Consider the following 18681-nt stretch of genomic DNA (forward strand, 5'->3'; position numbering starts at 1 on the left):
TCAAGACTCAATAAAAGCATAAAGAGGTAGACAGGAAAGAAAAAAATGTTATTCAATAAAGGTAAACTATTGACATCCCTATGTGGGAAGATGATACTTGTAACTCTTGAGAACTGTATCTTTATTAGGACAGTTAGAAGACATATACATAGACAGAAGGTGTGTCTATAAGTTGATTTTTATGTGGTAATACAAAAAAAATGAAGGAATGGGGAAAAAAAGATTGTACAGGGAGAAGAAGAATGGTGAGGCAGAATAGGGTAAATTACATCACATGAAGAGGCACAAAAGACTGTTATAGTAGAGGGAAAGAAGGGATGGTGGGAGCATTGTTTGACCCTTACTCTCATTGGATTTGACTCAAAAAGGGAATAATATATACACTTAGTTGGGTATAGAAATTTATCTTACCCAGTAGAGAAGTAGGAGTGGAAAGGGGAAAGAAAAGGTAGGGGGATAGATAGAAGGGAGGGCAGAAGTAGTAGGGGAAAAGGGAAAAAAGGGAAGGTGGGGCTTACAGAAGGGGAGGGAAGTTTGAGGGAGGTGGTGGTCAGAAGCAAAACACTGGTGAGAAGGTACAGAGGGAAAGGAGAGAGAAAAGTATAAATGGGGAAAATAGGATGGAGGGAAATACAGAATTAGTAATCATAACTGTGAATATGAATGGAATGAACTCTCCCATAAAATGGAAGTGGATAACAGAGTGGATTAAAAAAAAACAGAATCCTATAACATATTGTTTACAAGAAACACATTTGAAGCAGAAAGAAACATACAGAGTAAAGGTAAAAGGTTGGAGCAGAATATATTATGCTTTAACTGAACTTAAAAACAAAAAGCAGGGGTAGCAATCCTGACCTCAGACAAAGCAAAAGCAAAAATAGATCTAATTAAAAGAGACAAGGAAGGAAACTATATCTTGCTAAAGGGTACCATAGACAGTGAAGTAATTTCGATATTAACCATATATGCACCAAGTGGTATAGCATCCAAATTTTTAGAGGAGAAGTTAACTGAGTTGCAATAAGAAATACAGTGAAACTATACTAGTGAGGGACCTCAACCTTTCCTTCTCAGAACTAGATAAATCTTTACTACAAAATAAACAAGAAAGAATTTAAGAAATGAATAGAATTTTAGAAAAGTTAGATATGATAGACCTCTGGAGAAAATTGAATGGGGATAGAAAGGAATATACCTTTTTCTCAGTGGCACATGGCACCTACACAAAAATTGACCATGTATTAGGGCATAAAAACCTGACAATCAAATGCAGAATGGCAGAAATATTAAATACATCCATTTCAGATCATGATGCAATAAATTTATATGTAATAAATGGCTATGAAAGATAGATTAAAAATTAATTGGAAACTAAATAATCTAATAATCCTAAAAAATGAGTGGATCAAACAACAAATCATAGAAACAATAATTTCATGAAAGAGAATGACAATAATGAGACAACACACCAAAATTTATGGGATGCAGCCAAAGCAGTGCTAAGGGAGAATTTTATACCTCTAAATATTTATGTGAATAAAATAGAAAAAGAATAGATCAATGAATTGGGCATGCAACTAAAAAGGCTAGAAAAAGAACAAATTAAAATTTCCTAATTATATAGCAAAATAGAAATTCTGAAAATCAAAGGGGAGATCAATAAAATTTGAAGTAAGAAAACTATTGAATAACACTAAGAACTGGTTTTATTAAAAACAATAAAAAGATAAACCTTTGGTTAATTTGATTTTTAAAAAGAAAGAAGAAAACCAAATTACAAGTATCAAAAATGAAAATAATGAATTAATTCACCACCAATGAAGAGGAAATTAAAGAAATAATGAGGAGCTATTTTGCCCAACTGTATGCTAATAAATATAATCTAAGTGAAATGGATCAATATTTACAAAAATATTAATTGCCCAGATTAACAGAAGAGGAAATAAAATACTTAAACCCATTTTAGAAATTGAACAAGCCATCAATTAATTCTCTAAGAAAAAATTTTTAGGGCCAGATAGATTTGCAAGTGAATTCTACCAAATATTTAAAGAACAATTAATTACAATACTATAAAAACTATTTGGAAAAACAAGTGGAGTCCTACCAAATTCCTTGTATAATGCAAATATGGTGCTGATACCTAAACCAGGAAGAACCAAAACAAAGAAAGAAAATTATAGACCAATTTCCCTAATGAATATTGATGCAAAAATTTTAAATAAAATATTAGCAAAGAGATTACAGCAATTTATCACCAGGATAATACACTAAGACTAAGCGGCATTTATACCAGGAATTCAAGGCTGGTTCAATATTAGGAAAACTATCAACAAAATTGACCACATCAATAGCAAAACTAATAGAAATCATATGATTGTAGATACAGAAAAAGCTTTTTTTTTTAAACAAAATACAACATCAATTCCTATTAAAAACACTAGAGAACATAAGACTTAAGTGGAGTTTTCCTTAAAATGATAAGAAATATCTATTTAAAGTTATCAACTAGCATTATATATAATGGGGATAAGCTAGACACTTTCCCAATATGATCAGGAGTGAAATAAGAATGCCTATTATCCCCTCTGTTATTCAATATTGTATTACAAATGTTAGTTTTAGCAATAGGAGAAGAAAAAGAAATTGAAAGAATTATAATAGGAATGAGGAAACAAAACTATCACTCATTGTAGATATGATGATATACTTAGAAAATCCTAGAAAATTAACTAAAAAACTACTTGAAAGAATGAAGAACTTTAGCAAAGTTACAGGATATAAAATAAATCCACACAAATCATCACTATTTCTATATATTATTAGCAAAGTCCAGCAGTAAGAGATAGAAAGAGAAATTCCTTTGTAAAATAACTATAGACAATATGAAATATTTGGGAGTCTACTTGCCAAGACAAACTCAGGAACTATATGAACACAATTACAAAACAATTTTCACACAAATAAAGTGAGATCTGAACAATTGGAAAAATAATAATTTTTCATACGTAGGCCATGCTAATATAAGAAAAATGACTATTCTACCCAAATTAATTTACTTATTCAGTGCAATACCAATCACACTACCAAAATTATCTTATAGAGGTAGAAAAAATAACAAAATTCATCTGGAAGAACAAAAGATCAAGAATGTCAAGGGAATTAATGGGAAAAAAAGCAAAGAAAAGTGGCCTAGCCACACCAGATCTAAAACTATATCATAAAGCGGCAACCAACAAAACTATTTGGTACTGGCTAAGAAATAGAGTGATTGATCAGTGGAATAGGTTAGGTACACAAGACACAGTAGTAAATGACTATAGTAATTTACAGTTTGATAAACCCAAAGACTCCATCTTCTGGGATATGAACTCACTATCTGACAAAAACTGCTGGGAAAACTGGAAAATACGATGGTAGAAACATCTTCTCCAATATTTATCATTTTCCTCTAACATTCATCTAAAAAAATTTTGAGTTCTAAATTCTTTTCCTCCCTCTTGCATTTCCCCCTTTCATTGAGAAGGCAAACAATATGATAGCAATTGTACATATGAAGTGATGCAAAACATATTTCTGTATTAATCATATTGCAAAAAGAGCAAAAAAAAACCCTAAAGAATGGGAAAAAGTATGTTTCAACCTGCACGCACTCAGTTCATCAGTTCTCTCTCTGGAGAAAAATAACATTTTTCATTATGAGTCCTTTTAATTTATCTTGGATTATTGTCTTGATCAAAGTATCTAAGTCTTTCCCAGTTGATAAATTGATGGACATCCTCTCAGTTTACAATTCTTTGCTACCACAAAAAGAACTTCTATAAATATTTTTCTCCATATAGGTCCTTTTCCTTTTTCTTTGATCTCTTTGATATATAGACCCTCTAGGGGTATTGCTGGGTTAAAGAGTATTCATAGTTTTATAGCCCTGTTCACCTAGTTCCAAATTGGACTCCAGAATGGTTGTACCAGTTCACTATTCCACCAACATTCATTAGTGTGCCTATTTTTCCCTCATACACTAATTTAGAATATTTTTATATGACTACAGATAGCTTTTCTTCTGAAAACTGCATGTTTATATCCTTTGACCATTTATCAGTTGGGGAATGACTCTTATTTTTATAAATTTGACTCAGTTTTATACTCAGTATACATTTGAAAAATGAGGTTTTACCATATAAATACTGTAAAAAATTGATATTCATTGTCTATAGTACCTTTTAGTAAAATATAGTTTCCCTGATTATCCCTTTTAATTAGGTCTGTTTTTGCTTTTTCTTTGTCTGAGATTATGATTGCTGCACCTACATTTTTTTTTTTAGTCCAGATGAAGCATAATAGGTTCTGCTCTAGCTCTTTATTTTAATTCTGTATGTGTGTCTTTCTGGCTCAAGTGTGTCTCTTGTAAACAACATTTTGTTGGATTCTGGTTGCTAATACACCCACCTATCTGCTTCCATTTTATGAGTGAGCTCATACCATTCACATTCACAGTTATGATTACTGTGGATTCCCCTCCATCCCATTTTCTTCTTCCCCTTCTTCTTCCCCTTCTCTTTCTCCTTCTCCTCCTCCTCCTTTTTCATTTACCCTGTCTCCTCAAAAGTCTGTTTTGCTTCTAATCCCTGCCTCCCTTAATTTGTCCTCCCTTGTTCTCCTCCCCTTCTGTTATCCCCTTTGCCTCCTATTTCCCTCTTGGGTAAGTTATATTTCTATACACAGTTGAGTGTGTGTGCGTGTGTGTGTGTGTATGTGTATACACACATACATATATTTTTCCCTCTTTGAACCAATTCTGGTGAGAGGGAGGTTCAAGCATTGCCTGCCATGCCCCACACTATTCCTTCCGCTGTAAAAACTCTTTGAGTGCCTCTTTTATATGAGAAAAAATTTCCCCATTTATCCTTTCTCCCCCCGTGCATCCTTCTTTTTCACCCCTTCATTTTTTGTGAGATCATTTCAACTTAATTGAATCACATTCATGCCTTCTGTCTATGCAACCTCCTTTAAACTGCCCTAATAATGATAAAGTTCTTGGGAGTAACAGATATCGCCTCTCATACAGGAATGTAAATAGTTAAACTTTATTGAGACCCTTATGATTACTCTTTCATATTTACCTTTTTATGCTTCTTTTGAGCCTTGTGTTGTAATGTCAAATTTTCTATTGGCTTTGATCTTTCCACCAGGAATGCTTGAAATTCCTTTATTTCATTAAATATCCATTTTTTCCTCCTTAAGGATTGTACTCAATTTTGCTGGGTAGCATATTGTAACCTTAACTCCTCTGCCTTCTGAAATATCACATTCCAAGCCCTCCACTTCTTTAACATGGAAGCCACTAACTCTTGTGTGATCCTGATTGTGGCTCTACAACATTTGAATTATTTCTTTCTGACTGTTTCAAGTATTTTCTTTTTGACCTGGGAGTTCTGGAATTTGACTATAATATTCCTGGGAATTTTAATTTTGGAATCTCTCTCAGGAAGTGATCAGTGGAATCTTTCAATGTTTATTTTGCCCTCAGGTTCCAAGATATTGGGGAAATTTTCTGTGATAATTTCTTGAAATATGATGTCTAGGCTTTTTATTTGATTATGCCTTTCAGGTAGTCTCACAATTCTTAAATTATCTCTTCTTGATCTATTTCTCAGGACAGTTATTGTTCCAATAAGGTATTTCACATTTTCTTTTATTTTTTTTTATTCCTTTGACTTTGTCTTATTGTTTCTTGATGTCTTGTGGAGTCATTAGCTTCCACTTGTCCAAATTTAATTTTTAAGGAATTATTTTCTTGAGTGAGATTTTGTACCTCTTTTCCCATTTGGCCAATTCTGTTTTTAAGGAGTTCTTTTCTTCAGTAAATTTTTACACCTCTTTTTTCAATTGGCCTATTCTACTTTTAAAGGAATCATTTTCTTCAGGGAATTTGTACATCTCTTTTACCATTAGGGAAATTATGTTTTTAAGGTGTTATTTTCTTTAATATTTTTGTGCCTTTTTTTGCAAAGCTGTTAATTCTCTTTTCATGATTTTCTTGCATCACTCTCATTTCTTTTCCCAATTTTTCTCTCTACAACTCTCATTTCTTTCTTTAACTCTTCCACAAATTCTTATTAGGTTTGAAATCAATTAGCATTTTTCTTTGAGGCTTCTATTTTCATAATGCCTTCTTCTTATGAGTTTATGTCTTGGTCTTTCCTGTCACTGCAGTAGCTTTTTTATAATCAAATTATTTTTGTTATTGTTTGTTCATTTTTCCAGGCTATTTTTAAAATTTTGAATTTCATGTTAAATTTGTGCTCTGCTCACCTGGAGGTGGGAAGATACTGCCTTAGGGCCACAGTATCTTAGGGCCTCAGGTTTTTTCATTCTGCTCTTTTTAGAGCTAGTTCTGGAGGTCTGCAAATTTTTGGTGCTTCCAAGGTGGTGCGATCCTGGAAGACTGTGGTCACTATTCTCCTGGTCTGCACTCTCTTTGCAAGGCAGGACCCCTGGTCCACTGTAGCCACATATGCTAGTGTTCTCCAGAGTCCCTGCTGCCTTGTGACTGATCCAGTGCTCCTCTTCACCCTGAAACTCTGACCCTAAACTGCTTATGCGCAATAGAGTTGCTAATCAGTGCCAGCTATACCCAGTACCAGTAAAGGCACCCTGTAATCTCTTTCTGACCAGTTATTTGACCCCTTTATCATACATGTGCTGAGAACTCCCAAAGTTGCTGCTGGTGCTGAGAATGCTGTTGCTGCCTGTGTATATGTGGGCTCCATACAGGCTTCCACCCCAGTGTCACAAACTTCTCCTGCAAACCTGCCAAGTTTTCATAGGTCAGAAAAATGTCTCACCCTAACCTTTGTTGGCTCTACCATTCTAAAATTTTATTTGAGGTATTATAAATTTAATTTAATTTATTAATTAATTTAATTATGTATGTATTGAAGTTGTTTGGAGGGGAGTGTTGAGAGAGTGCAGCTGGGTTACCTCTAATCTGCCATCCCGGCTTCACCCACTAGTTCCAATGCTTCTTTAGCCTTTATGTTTTATGTTCTATGAGTCATCCTGCTTACTCTGTCATTCCCTGGTCTACAAGCATATCTTTCCCTTTCAGGGCTAAGTGTACTGCTTCCACTATACCCTCCATGTCTTTTGAAGTTGGGAAATCAAAGAGAAACCTTTACCTTGATTCTTTAGTGGAAGCATTTAACCTACTAGTCAAGATTTTCCAGTTTCCTGTTTATTTGTTGACAATACCTCTTCCAATCTTTCTTATTTCTTTCCTCTGGAAGATGTCTCATGAGCTGTCATCCCTTCTGGAAGGCTCTTAAAATAGAAGTATCCAGACCCAGTGCTTCAGTTCCTGGTCTATAGAAGTCCTTTTCTCTCTTCCATGGGGGTACTCAAGAATTTACCCTTAGACATGGTGAAGCTTCTTTGCAGGGCTCTTTATAGGCCTATGAATCTGTGTACTATTTCTTGTGGTCTCCTGCTGCCGACACTGCCATCAGATGTTGCTGTCCCAGAGGATGATTTTAGAATCATTAGTAGGTGATTTTTTTTTAAAGCACATGTCTTTATATTTTTTCCCCTTTTGAAGAGATTTTAATTTAGGTGCACTGCAAATTTGGAAGATAGCCTATGTTCAACAGACTAATATGAATGGAACTGAATGAATGAATGAAAAAGCACTTATTAAGTCCTTACTATGTGCCAAGAAATGTTCTAAGCACTGGAGATACTGGTAACAAAACTGATATAGTCATTATTCTCAAAGAGCTCACAGAAAAATTGGGGGAGACATGATAGGAAATTAAGGTGCAGGGCAGATAGAAAGGTCTAGAAGTTCTAAAGTTACATCAGTGGAGCAAATGGCAAAGTTCATGGATCCCTAGGTTATATTAGCTATCAGATTACAATGCTTGAGTTTTGGAGGGCATAGGGCAAGGCAGGAATGAAGGCCAGAGTAAGGAATGGAGCACCTTAAGAGGACTGGTGGCTGGCCCTTCCTCTTACTGGTAGTAATAGAGTTGGTTACTTCCATTTCATCCACACAGTGTAAGTTGTCAAGATGGGCTCTGGGGAGCCTGGGACTAGGGAAAGAAGGAAGGAAATAAGAGTTTATTAAGTACCTATTATATGCCAGGTACTATTCTAAGTCCTTTACAAGTATTATTTCATTTGCTCCTCACAACAAACTTGTGAGTTAGATGTTACCATTTTTCCTATTTTACAAGTGAGGAAAGCAAGGCAGACAGGTGAAATGATTTGCCCAGGGCCACACAACTAAGATTTGAATATAGGTCTTCCTCATTACAAGTCCAGAGCTCTATACACTGTACCAACTATCTACCTTCAGTAGAGATAGGGGAAAGGAAGAGGAGAGGAGAGCACTTAGCAAAGTAAAAACAAATTTTCTTCCTTAGATGGGCTCTAGATAGTCCAGGTAGGGAGAGGATCTAGGGAGAGAAAGCAAAGCCTACAAGAAAACAAGTAGGAAGGAAGGTTTGGTAGCAAATCTAGGTATCCTTCCTTTCATTCCTTCCTATCTCTATTTTCTATGGATATTTTGAGTTGAGGTTCCAGTTTATCTTTGACAAAATTATATATTCTTTCTTTGCTTAAGATAGGAGGCAGAACTGATGCATTTTCCTCTAATTGTTGTTTTGAAACCATCCCAAATCAAGTCTTGAGGGATCTCAAATGAAGAGTGAGAAAAGTAATGGCTGCTGAAAGCCTTGGACCCCTTGTGTCATAGAAGCAAAACTGAATTGTCAACTCTCCAACTTAGTCCCTTACCATTCCCCTTATTTTAAAAAGGCTTACAAAAGATTCAGGCATAGTCTTAATATGTTATTTTTCCTTTGTTAGCAAATTTCATAACTGTCCAAGCTGGTGCCATTGACTTATTTGTCTATAATTTCTATATGAATAAAAGTTATATTCCCTTGGATTTTGAACTCTCTGTGATTCTATTGCATATAACATGTGCTGTTATTCCTGAAACACCTGGACACAAATCTTAGGAACAATGATTTAAAATGAGAACAGACCTTAGGCCAGCCACCTCACTTCACAGATGTGGAAATTGAAGCTCCCTATAGTTATGGATGAGGGCAAATCATCTTTCTTAGCTGTCCCTGATACATTAAAATCTTCACTAATTATCCATTATATGTTCCCCATACTACTATAATTTTTCAAAGACTTAAGATAGAAATACCACCCTTCAATGGGCATTAGGAAGAGAAACAGCCTGTTGCCAATGGTTCATTCATCTAATTACCTTCACCAAATATATTGTTAAGGTCAATTTATTTTTGTTGAGTTCAAATCCTGGCACTACCACTCACTACATGAAAGACCACAAGCAAATCCTTTAATCCCTCTCTCAGCCTTGCTTTCTTCACTTATAAAATAGGGATATTCAATCCACTTTATTCCATCTACTTCACAATGAGGCTTAGAGGATCAAATATAATGATAAATCTAAAGTATTAAGTAAATGTAGTTGTTATTAGGAGTTGGTGCAAGAACTTTAAAGAGGAAAGATGTTTTTATTCATTGAGAAAATCCTTGACTTTCTCTAGGACCATCTCTAAGTATGTAGATGGAGAAAGGGAAAGATTTTGGAAGCTACAGGCAATAGGGTTCCTCAATATATCTCTGATTTACAGCTTGTCTCCTTTCAGATTTTGGAGAATTACTTCTGTGAGATCAGGACCTTTTTCTTTTGGTTTGAGATTTGATATGTTACTCTCAGTAGGAGAACTTACTGTTTTGTAAATTATATAATTTCTCTGATTTCTGTTGTTTATTTGCTATTCACCATTTGTGATGGTTTTGTTAATAGCATTTGGTGGAAAGAAACCAAACTGATAAGGGCTACTCTCCTCCTTTAATGGATGGCAAATAGGAAAATAGCTTTTCCTCCAGTGGTGTAGGAGCAATTGCGCTCCTACACCAGAAATTTTTAGAGGGGCAGAGAGATATAGAGCTACGTCATGATTAGTGTGTAAAAATGGATTTTATTAAGTGACTGCTTTATTTGAGTTCACATTATTAGAAATTATAATCATTTGTAAAATATGACAATTGGTTCCAACCCAATGGAAATATATAATGAAAAATAAGTTTTAATATTTTAATACCAATACATTACACACAAAATATATTTAAAATGAATTATTAATATAATATAATAGCAAGATGAGCAAAAATATGTTTCTGATTCAAGTTTATTACAAAGAGAAGAGTTACAAAAAACAAATTTAAAAAAAAGAGAATGTGTACCTAAAGATAAGCTGACATTGATGATATAATGAAAAATATTATTTAAGATATTTTAGCAGAATAAATTGAACTGTCTTCTCTTTCTTTAAATCTTCATGCATACACTGGTAGGTTCAGGGAGCCATATCCACACCTTAGCAAATTTGCGTTTGCAAATTCTCACAACAATAAACATCAACAAATATAAATGTTAGTTATCATCATCATAATCATGCCCAGGTTGCCTAACATGAAGTTTCTACATACTCTATCCTGGTGATGGGTATATCTTTCTTTAATTAGCCTGCTTAGCCAAAAATGCTGCATCTACAACTGGTCAGACTTGGATTGTCACTCACTTTGTTTTAGTCTTTCCTACTATGTCCAGAGGGTAAAGATGACAGTACATTCAGATCATGGGTACCATGAATTGAGCTGGTAAGAGGCTAAGGGCTTCCTGCCCCTATTCTTACTCTTCACTTTGGCTCTGAGGTTTCTGTTTCTGTTCTATGTCATTTGTCTTCAGTTTTAGGTATGGGTAATGATCCCCACTTGACCCGCCAGCCAAGAGTTGGAGTTATAGTGATCTTAGATCCAGGATTCTAGGCAGGATACTGAAGTCAGCCAGCTTGCCTAGAAGGGAAACCTGGAGAAGTCAGAATACCTGGAACTCAAGCCCAGAGGAGGCTTTGGATTTGGAACTTGGGGCTGTGCTATATAAGAATTAAGCCAAGCTAGGAAACTAATCACCTTCCCCTCTCACCTTTTTGTTTCATGGTGCCTGTGCTGTTGGTGAACCATTATATTCATCCTCTGGACACAACAGGAAAGGATACAGGAAAAAGTATGACTGTCTCAGTTGGCCAGTTTTAAAGACACAGCATTTAAACTAGGCAGCCAAACAAAGGAGGCTATACCCACTAGGTGATAGGAGACATAAGGAACCTTCAGCTTTATATATATATGTGTGTGTGTGTGTGTGTGTGTGTGTGTGTGTGTATGTATGTGTATCTATATATATATATATCTATATATCTATATCTATATATCTATATCTATGTACGTGTATGTGTATATGTATGTGTGTATATGTGTATGTATGTATGTATGTGTATATGTGTGTATGTGTGTGTGTGTGTATATATCTATATATCTATATATCTATATATAGATATATAAATATGTTTTAAACCTGTTCATCTAGTAGCACAAAATGCACAATCCTCATTTTGCCCCATAATAAAAACACAGAGTGGAACATATTTACCTTTGAGGAAAATGAATGCCTTCCTACATTAAATTTTACACACAAGTGATTGAAAGAAAACCTTGTTAACAAGATTTATTGATACATTCCATCTTGAAAAATGTGTTGAGATGGCTAGAAATTGCAGTGGGTTGGACATATGGCCTACAGATGTAGCTTTTCTTCTTTCTGGGATAGGGTCTTAAGAAGTGTAACATCATACCACATCTTCTTCACCAGTGAGGGAGAGGGTCATACCACACTCTTGAAATTTTGTTACTGAAAAGATTTAAAATGCCACAGTGTTTTTAAATAGCAGAAAATTATTACAAAGAGAGTAAACATTAATTAATAGTAAGAGCTAAGGCATTCTACTCACAGATAAACTTTATTGGCTCTTTGATGCAATGAGGCAGAACAACCTAAAATGAGACAAAACAGGACTGAATTATGTTTTTCACAGAAGCATAGATATCATAGAATAAATATCCTAAAACTCAAAGAGAGAAGATATCACAAAGATGAATTCAGAACATTTTTTGTGATACAAACTATCATCCTAAGTAAATTCCAGTTTAAAGACTCAATTAGCTTCACTAAGACAGCCATGTCCTTGGGCATGGCCCATTATTACTGTAGTTATGGCTCTATTCTCCAAAGTATGTATCAGACTCTAATCAGAAAGAATTAGATACCACCCCTTAGGTTCAATATATGTCCAACTGGCTATATGCACATGACTCATTACTTTTGTGGGCATGACACTTTGGGTATGACTTTGAGGATCTCTAGACAACAAAACCAACCTAAGATATAAATAAATATTCCCAAGGGAAACTGAGACAGGGAACTTAATAAACTGAAGATTGTAAGAGAAGAGCCTAATCCCTCTAATTGGAGTCCAGGCTCCCTAGGACTGAACCCAGTCAGGAATACCTAGAAAGGGAGCAAAAACAGTGCTGTAGCCCCTTAGACCCAGCAGAAGTTTTGTTTTCAAATTTGAGTTATCATAATGGCTATTCTGAAGGGCCTATCAAAGAAGTTTCCCCTACTCTTCAATATGTATGCATGTGTGCCAGAAGGAGAAGTGGTTTCTTATCATCAGTGGAAATAGCCTTTATCATTATTACATAATTACAATATTTTTGTTCTTAAGAAGTGAAAAGCTGAAATAGGGCAATTGTTATAGTTCTGCCAATGGGGTTAGAGAAACATCCCTCAAACTGAAAACCCAACAGAGAGTTAATATTTTGAGAAAAAAGGAAATGATGACAGCTTGATCATGGAAATTGGAAGAAGATGGTGAAATGGAGTTACAAGAAATTGTAGATATAAAGCACAGGTCTTTGAGGTCATATAGCCATTTGAGCAACATCCCTCAGATTCTTATTAATGTAGCTCTATGACTTCACTGAAACAGACACTCCTTTCACCAGTAGAATATAACCTCATCTCACCTTCTTATTCTGGCTATTTCTTTTGAAAATAAATTAAATTTTTGTATTTGTTTTTACATTGCCTAGATTTCCTCTGAATCTTTCCCTCTTCCTCTTCCCAGAGAACAATTCCTCATAAGACAAGAAAAATAACAAAATTTTTAAAATAAAACACTCAAAATATAACAGCTGCTCATTCGTTGGGAATGGCTTTAATGGAATATTACTGTGCTTTAAGAAATGATGAATTCAAAGAAATATGGACAATCTTACATGAACTACTGGAAGCTGAAGAAAGCAGATGCAGGAAAATAACACACAATAATCACAATAATATAAGTGGAATAAGCAACCACAAAACTATTGCAACTGAATTTTGTGAAATTTTAAAGAATACACTTCCCCCCAAAAAAGATTTGAGATGCCTTCTCTTTCTGCTCTTTTGCAGGGGCTTGGGTTCATTGATGTGGAACACCGCCTATGATATCATTTTTTAATGTGATTCCTTTTGCTGATTTTTTTCTCTTTTTAGTTTTTGAAAAATTCTTTGTTATAAGGCTTGGTCCTAAATTGAACCAGTTCACAAAAACGGGGTTAGATGCAAGATGCAAAGCCAAATTCAGGTCATTTTGTTGAATTCATTTCATATCACTCTCTTATTCTCTCTAAGATCTGGTGGCATTACCATTTTTGCCGTTTTAAAGTTGAATTCATTTGTATCAGAATGAAATGTGTGAATATTCTCATACATATATAATATTTATGTACACACACACATATATATATGTAAACATGTGTATATACATGTATGTATAGTAAGGCTTTTCCTACTTTTCTGATGGCTCATTTCTCTTTCTTTCAGGTTTCTTTTGGGACTCTTCTAAAATCTGCCTATCCATTAAACCATACTTACCTGTTCTTCTATATATGTACTTTTAATGAGTGCTATCACTTATATGATATTATTTGATTATAGATTCAAAGTTTATTAGAGACAGAAGTGACCCTAAGTTCCTTAATGAGTCCTAAAGAGCATCTAGTCCAACCCTTTTATTTTATAGAAGAAATACAGTAAAATTAATGTTCTAATGGAGGAGGCAACATGTAAGGAACCATGTATATAAAAGACATATACAGGGTACATGGAATGTAAGCTCAGGGAAGGCACTAGCATTAAGTGGGGGCTAAAAAGGTTTCTTGAAGAAGATAGAATTTTAGCTGAGACTTGAAGGAATCCAGGGAAATCAGGATGAAAAAATTAGGCAAGAATTGAGCAGGGTTGGGGTGTAGAACAAGTGAAAAATCACAAAGATGGAACATGTGTGAGGAACAGCAAGGAGGCTTGTGTCCCTGGATCATAGGGTATACGGAGGTGAGTAAAGTGTCAGAAAGCTTCAGTTTTGGTTAGCAGAATTTGAACTTTTAGAAGCTCATAAACCAATGAGATTCATCTCCAGTGTCGTCAGCAACAAACACCTAAGTCTGTGTACTTCTGCCTTGTAGGCATCGAACAGAAAGAACTAAATAGAACTGATCCTTCCATATTAGGAGTCAATTCCAGGTAACAATACTTTTGATGAAATACATAAAACTCATGCTGTGCAGTAGAATTTTGTTTTAGTTCATGGCTAAATAATCCATCACCCACTGATAATGAGCATCTCCAGGCTTGGGTAGGCTGCTATTAGACACCATCTGGGATAATATGAGAAATATTTCCAGCTCTGAAGAATCTATTAGAGCTGACATTTCATTGACATAACTTTTGAGATCCCTAGTCACCTTCTAATATATAGCATTATATGAGGTATTATATTAATGAGGCATTATATTACAGCATCAACTTTAAAGTAGAAAAAAGGCCTTTGAGATAATCTAATCCAATTTACAACATAGTCCACAGATCTCCTTGAGAGTATCCTTAACAAGAGGTCATCCAGACATGTTTCAAATTCAATTCAATAGAAGGACATCTCTATATTCAATAGAAAGACACTTCTATGGATCGAATGTGCTTCCAAAATCTCAAATCCAGATGGAAATCCTTATTCTCCTAGATAGACTTTATTATTTTCACATGAGTGCAGAGAGTAAATTCCAACTCATGGTAAGGATTGCCACAGTTATAACACATGTGAAAGGAGTGCTCCCTTTTTGCCAGTTGTTTACCAGCAACGGACTTGCCAACCTGACAGTGATATGTCATGAATTTGAGGTTTAATAAAGGAGCAATCCAAAGGGGTTGTGTGCAGTATTATCATTCAGAGGCTGCTTACAGCAGCTTATAATAGTGAGGAAGTTTTTTTTTTAGTATCTGCAGAATCAAATGAAAACCATACAGATTTCAGGAACATAAATTTATTTTAGAGGCACTTACTGAGCTTGTGAGCAGTATTTTTAGCTATCTTGGTTCAAACCTTTTACCATTTGTTTGTTTCCTTGTCTTTAATGGTACTGTTTTCTATCTATAGGATAACTACTAATCTATTACACTATCTCCCCCTATATGTAGTTGCCCTTTGGATGGAGCTATATAATCTAGGTTTCTTTCTTTAAAGAGGTCACCCTACGTAGGTGTAATGTTCCTTGTTACTACCAATCAGTCAACAATCATTTAAGCACTTACCATTTCCCAGATACTGTGCTAAATCCTGGGAATAAAGTGACCACCCCCTCAAAAAAACACGCAGTCTTTGCCCTCAAGGAGCCCACATTTGGTTATAACCTATTTCTTGAGTATCTTTGAGTTTCTTGAGTTTCTTTCCACCTCCAATGCCTTTTCATTGGCTTTCTCCCATTCCTAGGATACTCTATATACCTTCACTTCAGTCAAACTGAGATTGGTTAAAGACGTTAGCTTGAAAAGGCCAAGGTCCCCCACTGCATCCTGGGCCATCTCCAGTTGTCCTGATCTGTATCTGGCCACTGGATCTAGATGGCTCCGGAGAAGAAAGTAAACTTAGTGACTTGCACAGCCCTGTCTCATTAAAATCCAATTCACTTGCATGGCATGGCATCACCTCCTTGATGTCGTGGTCCTCTTTGAGAATGAAAGACAAACAGCAGCAAGCAATACCTTCACCTCTACCTCTACCTCTCAATATTTGTGGCTTCAAGATTCAGCTCATATTCCTGCTTCTGCAGCAGCCCTTTATTGATTTCCTCAACTGCTAATTGTTGAGTTCATTAGAATAGGAGCTTCTTCAAGGCCAGGGCCTTGCTTTTTTCTTTTTTTCCTTTCTTTGTATCCCCAGTACTTAGCACGGAGCCTGAGTGCTTAATAAAAGCTAAATGACTGATTAACTGATGTTCTAATGGGGGAGATATAATATGAAAAATCAGTATACAGAAGATAAATACAAAGAAAATAGAAGTAGTCTTCAAGAGGAAAGCACTACCAGATGAGAAAGCTGAGTCCTAGAGCACTGGCTCTGAACTCTCAAAGATGTAATTAGGCTCAGGGCCACAGCTTTATAATCAGTGCCCAAGCTGAAGTTGTCTTTAAAAGGGACTCTTACCATAATCAATCAATCAATAAACATTTATTAAGCACCTAGTATGTGCCAGACACTGTGCTAAGTGCTAGGGATACAAAAAGAGGCAAAACATAGTGCTTGCCCTCAAGGAACTCATGATTGAATGGGGAAAACAACATGCAAATAAATATATACAAAGAAAGCTATGTACATGATAAATAGGAAATAATTAAAAGAGGGAATGAACTAGAATTAAGAAGGCTAAGGAGCACAATGTAAAATGTCTTTATCTAAAAGGCAATGGGGTGCTATTGAAGGTTTTTGGATAGAAAATTGACAGGATCAGAGGGATGTAACTAGTTCCACATGTTTACCATCCCTAGTTTATTGTGGCACTTTTATTTTTGATAAAACTATCTCCTTTAAGCTTTAAAGGATACACCTTGGTTGTGGATAGAGCACTGGACTTGGAATCAGGAAGACTCATCTTCATGAGTTCAAATCCAGCCTCAGACACCTACTAGCTGTGTGACCCTGGGCAAGTCACTTAACCCTGTTTGCCCAAGTTTGCTTCTCTGTAAAATAAGCTGGAGAAGGAAATGGGAAACCCCTCCAGTATCTTTGCCAAGAAAACCCCAAATTGGGTCATGAAGAGTCAGACATAACTGAAGATGACCGAACAACAAGTGACTTGATGAACAAATCCAAGTTTACCCTTTCCGTGTTTTTCATAAACTAATAAACTATCATAGATACTTCAAGATCATCTAGTTCAACATCCCTTCCTAAAATCTCTTCTATAATAACAGCCAGCACTTATTTAGTGCTTTATAATTCACAAATTATTTTATATTTGTTATCTCATTTGATCCTGACAGCAACCTTGGGAGGTAGGTGCCCTTATTATTCTTATTTTACAGATGAGGAAACTGAGACAGAGATTAAGTGACTTGTCCAGGGTCACAGAGCTAGGAAGTGTCTGAGGCAGATTCCAAGCTCAGGTTTTCCTATTTCCAAGTTCCAGGCTTTAGCTACTGTGTCAACTAGTTACTTCTCTGACAAATAATCATCCGTCTTCTACTTGAACATTGTCTTTGTCTTGCAATTCAATTCAGTAAACATTTATTAAGCACCAAGTGCTTGGCACTGTGCAAAGTAACAAAGTAATACAGAACTTCTTGCCCTCAAGAGTTTACAATCTAATGGAATAAGAAGACACATGAAAGGAAGCTGAAAAGGAGGAGAGAAGATACATAGGTACATGATGATGGTGAAGTCAAATTCAAGGAATGCAACTGGTAGGAAATGAGGAATTGGCTGGGCTTGTGAGCCTTCTTTAAATGGAAGCTTTAGGAGCAGTTTTTTTTGTTCTGCTTCCCAACCCTGCAATCAGAGGGCCAGAGGCTACTGAAGGCACTGATAAGATGTGAGTACCAAAGCTGATTCAATTTCTGGGGTGATGAGTTTCTTGGTAATGGTGATGGTACAGTTGAATCCAATTGATATAGCTAATGGGAATTGAAAGACTTGCCAGATTAGAATACTAATTCTTTTTGGTCTGCATGAATATGGATAACTCTTTATTTTCCAGATGGCTTTAATTGTTCTTCTCTAATGCTCTTCTCTTCCAGTTTGGTAATGTCCTTGAAATTCAGTGATCTGCACTGTGCAGAATATTACAGTTGCAGATGAGCCAGAATTTGTACAATAAAAAGATAATACTGGGTCCTTTGGATGACATCCTTTCTGATGATCCCCAGCATGTGTGTAAATGATACAAATGTGTATGTGTTTCAAACCCATTGCTCAGGGCCTTCCATACATTGAATTCATGCTCATGAGAATTGAACCTGATCTTGGAGGTTTTCCTATTTCTAAGTTCCAGGCTTTAGCTACTGTGTCAACTAGTTACTTCTCTGACAAATAATCATCCATCTTCTACTTGAACATTGTCTTTGTCTTGCAATTCAATTCAGTAAACATTTATTAAGCACCAAGTGCTTGGCACTGTGCAAAGTAACAAAGTAATACAGAACTTCTTGACCTCAGGAGTTTACAATCTAATGGAATAAGAAGACACACGAAAGGAAGCTGAAAAGGAGAGAAGATACATAGGTACGTGATGTTGGTGAAGTCAAATTCAAGGAATGCAACTGGTAGGAAATGAGGAATTGGCTGGGCTTGTGAGCCTTCTTTAAATGGAAGCTTTAGGAGCAGGTTTTTTTTGTTCTGCTTCCCAACCCTCCAATTA

Source organism: Vombatus ursinus, unplaced genomic scaffold, assembly GCF_900497805.2.
Source record: "Vombatus ursinus unplaced genomic scaffold, bare-nosed wombat genome assembly UNPS02014812.1, whole genome shotgun sequence".
NCBI lineage: Eukaryota > Metazoa > Chordata > Mammalia > Diprotodontia > Vombatidae > Vombatus > Vombatus ursinus.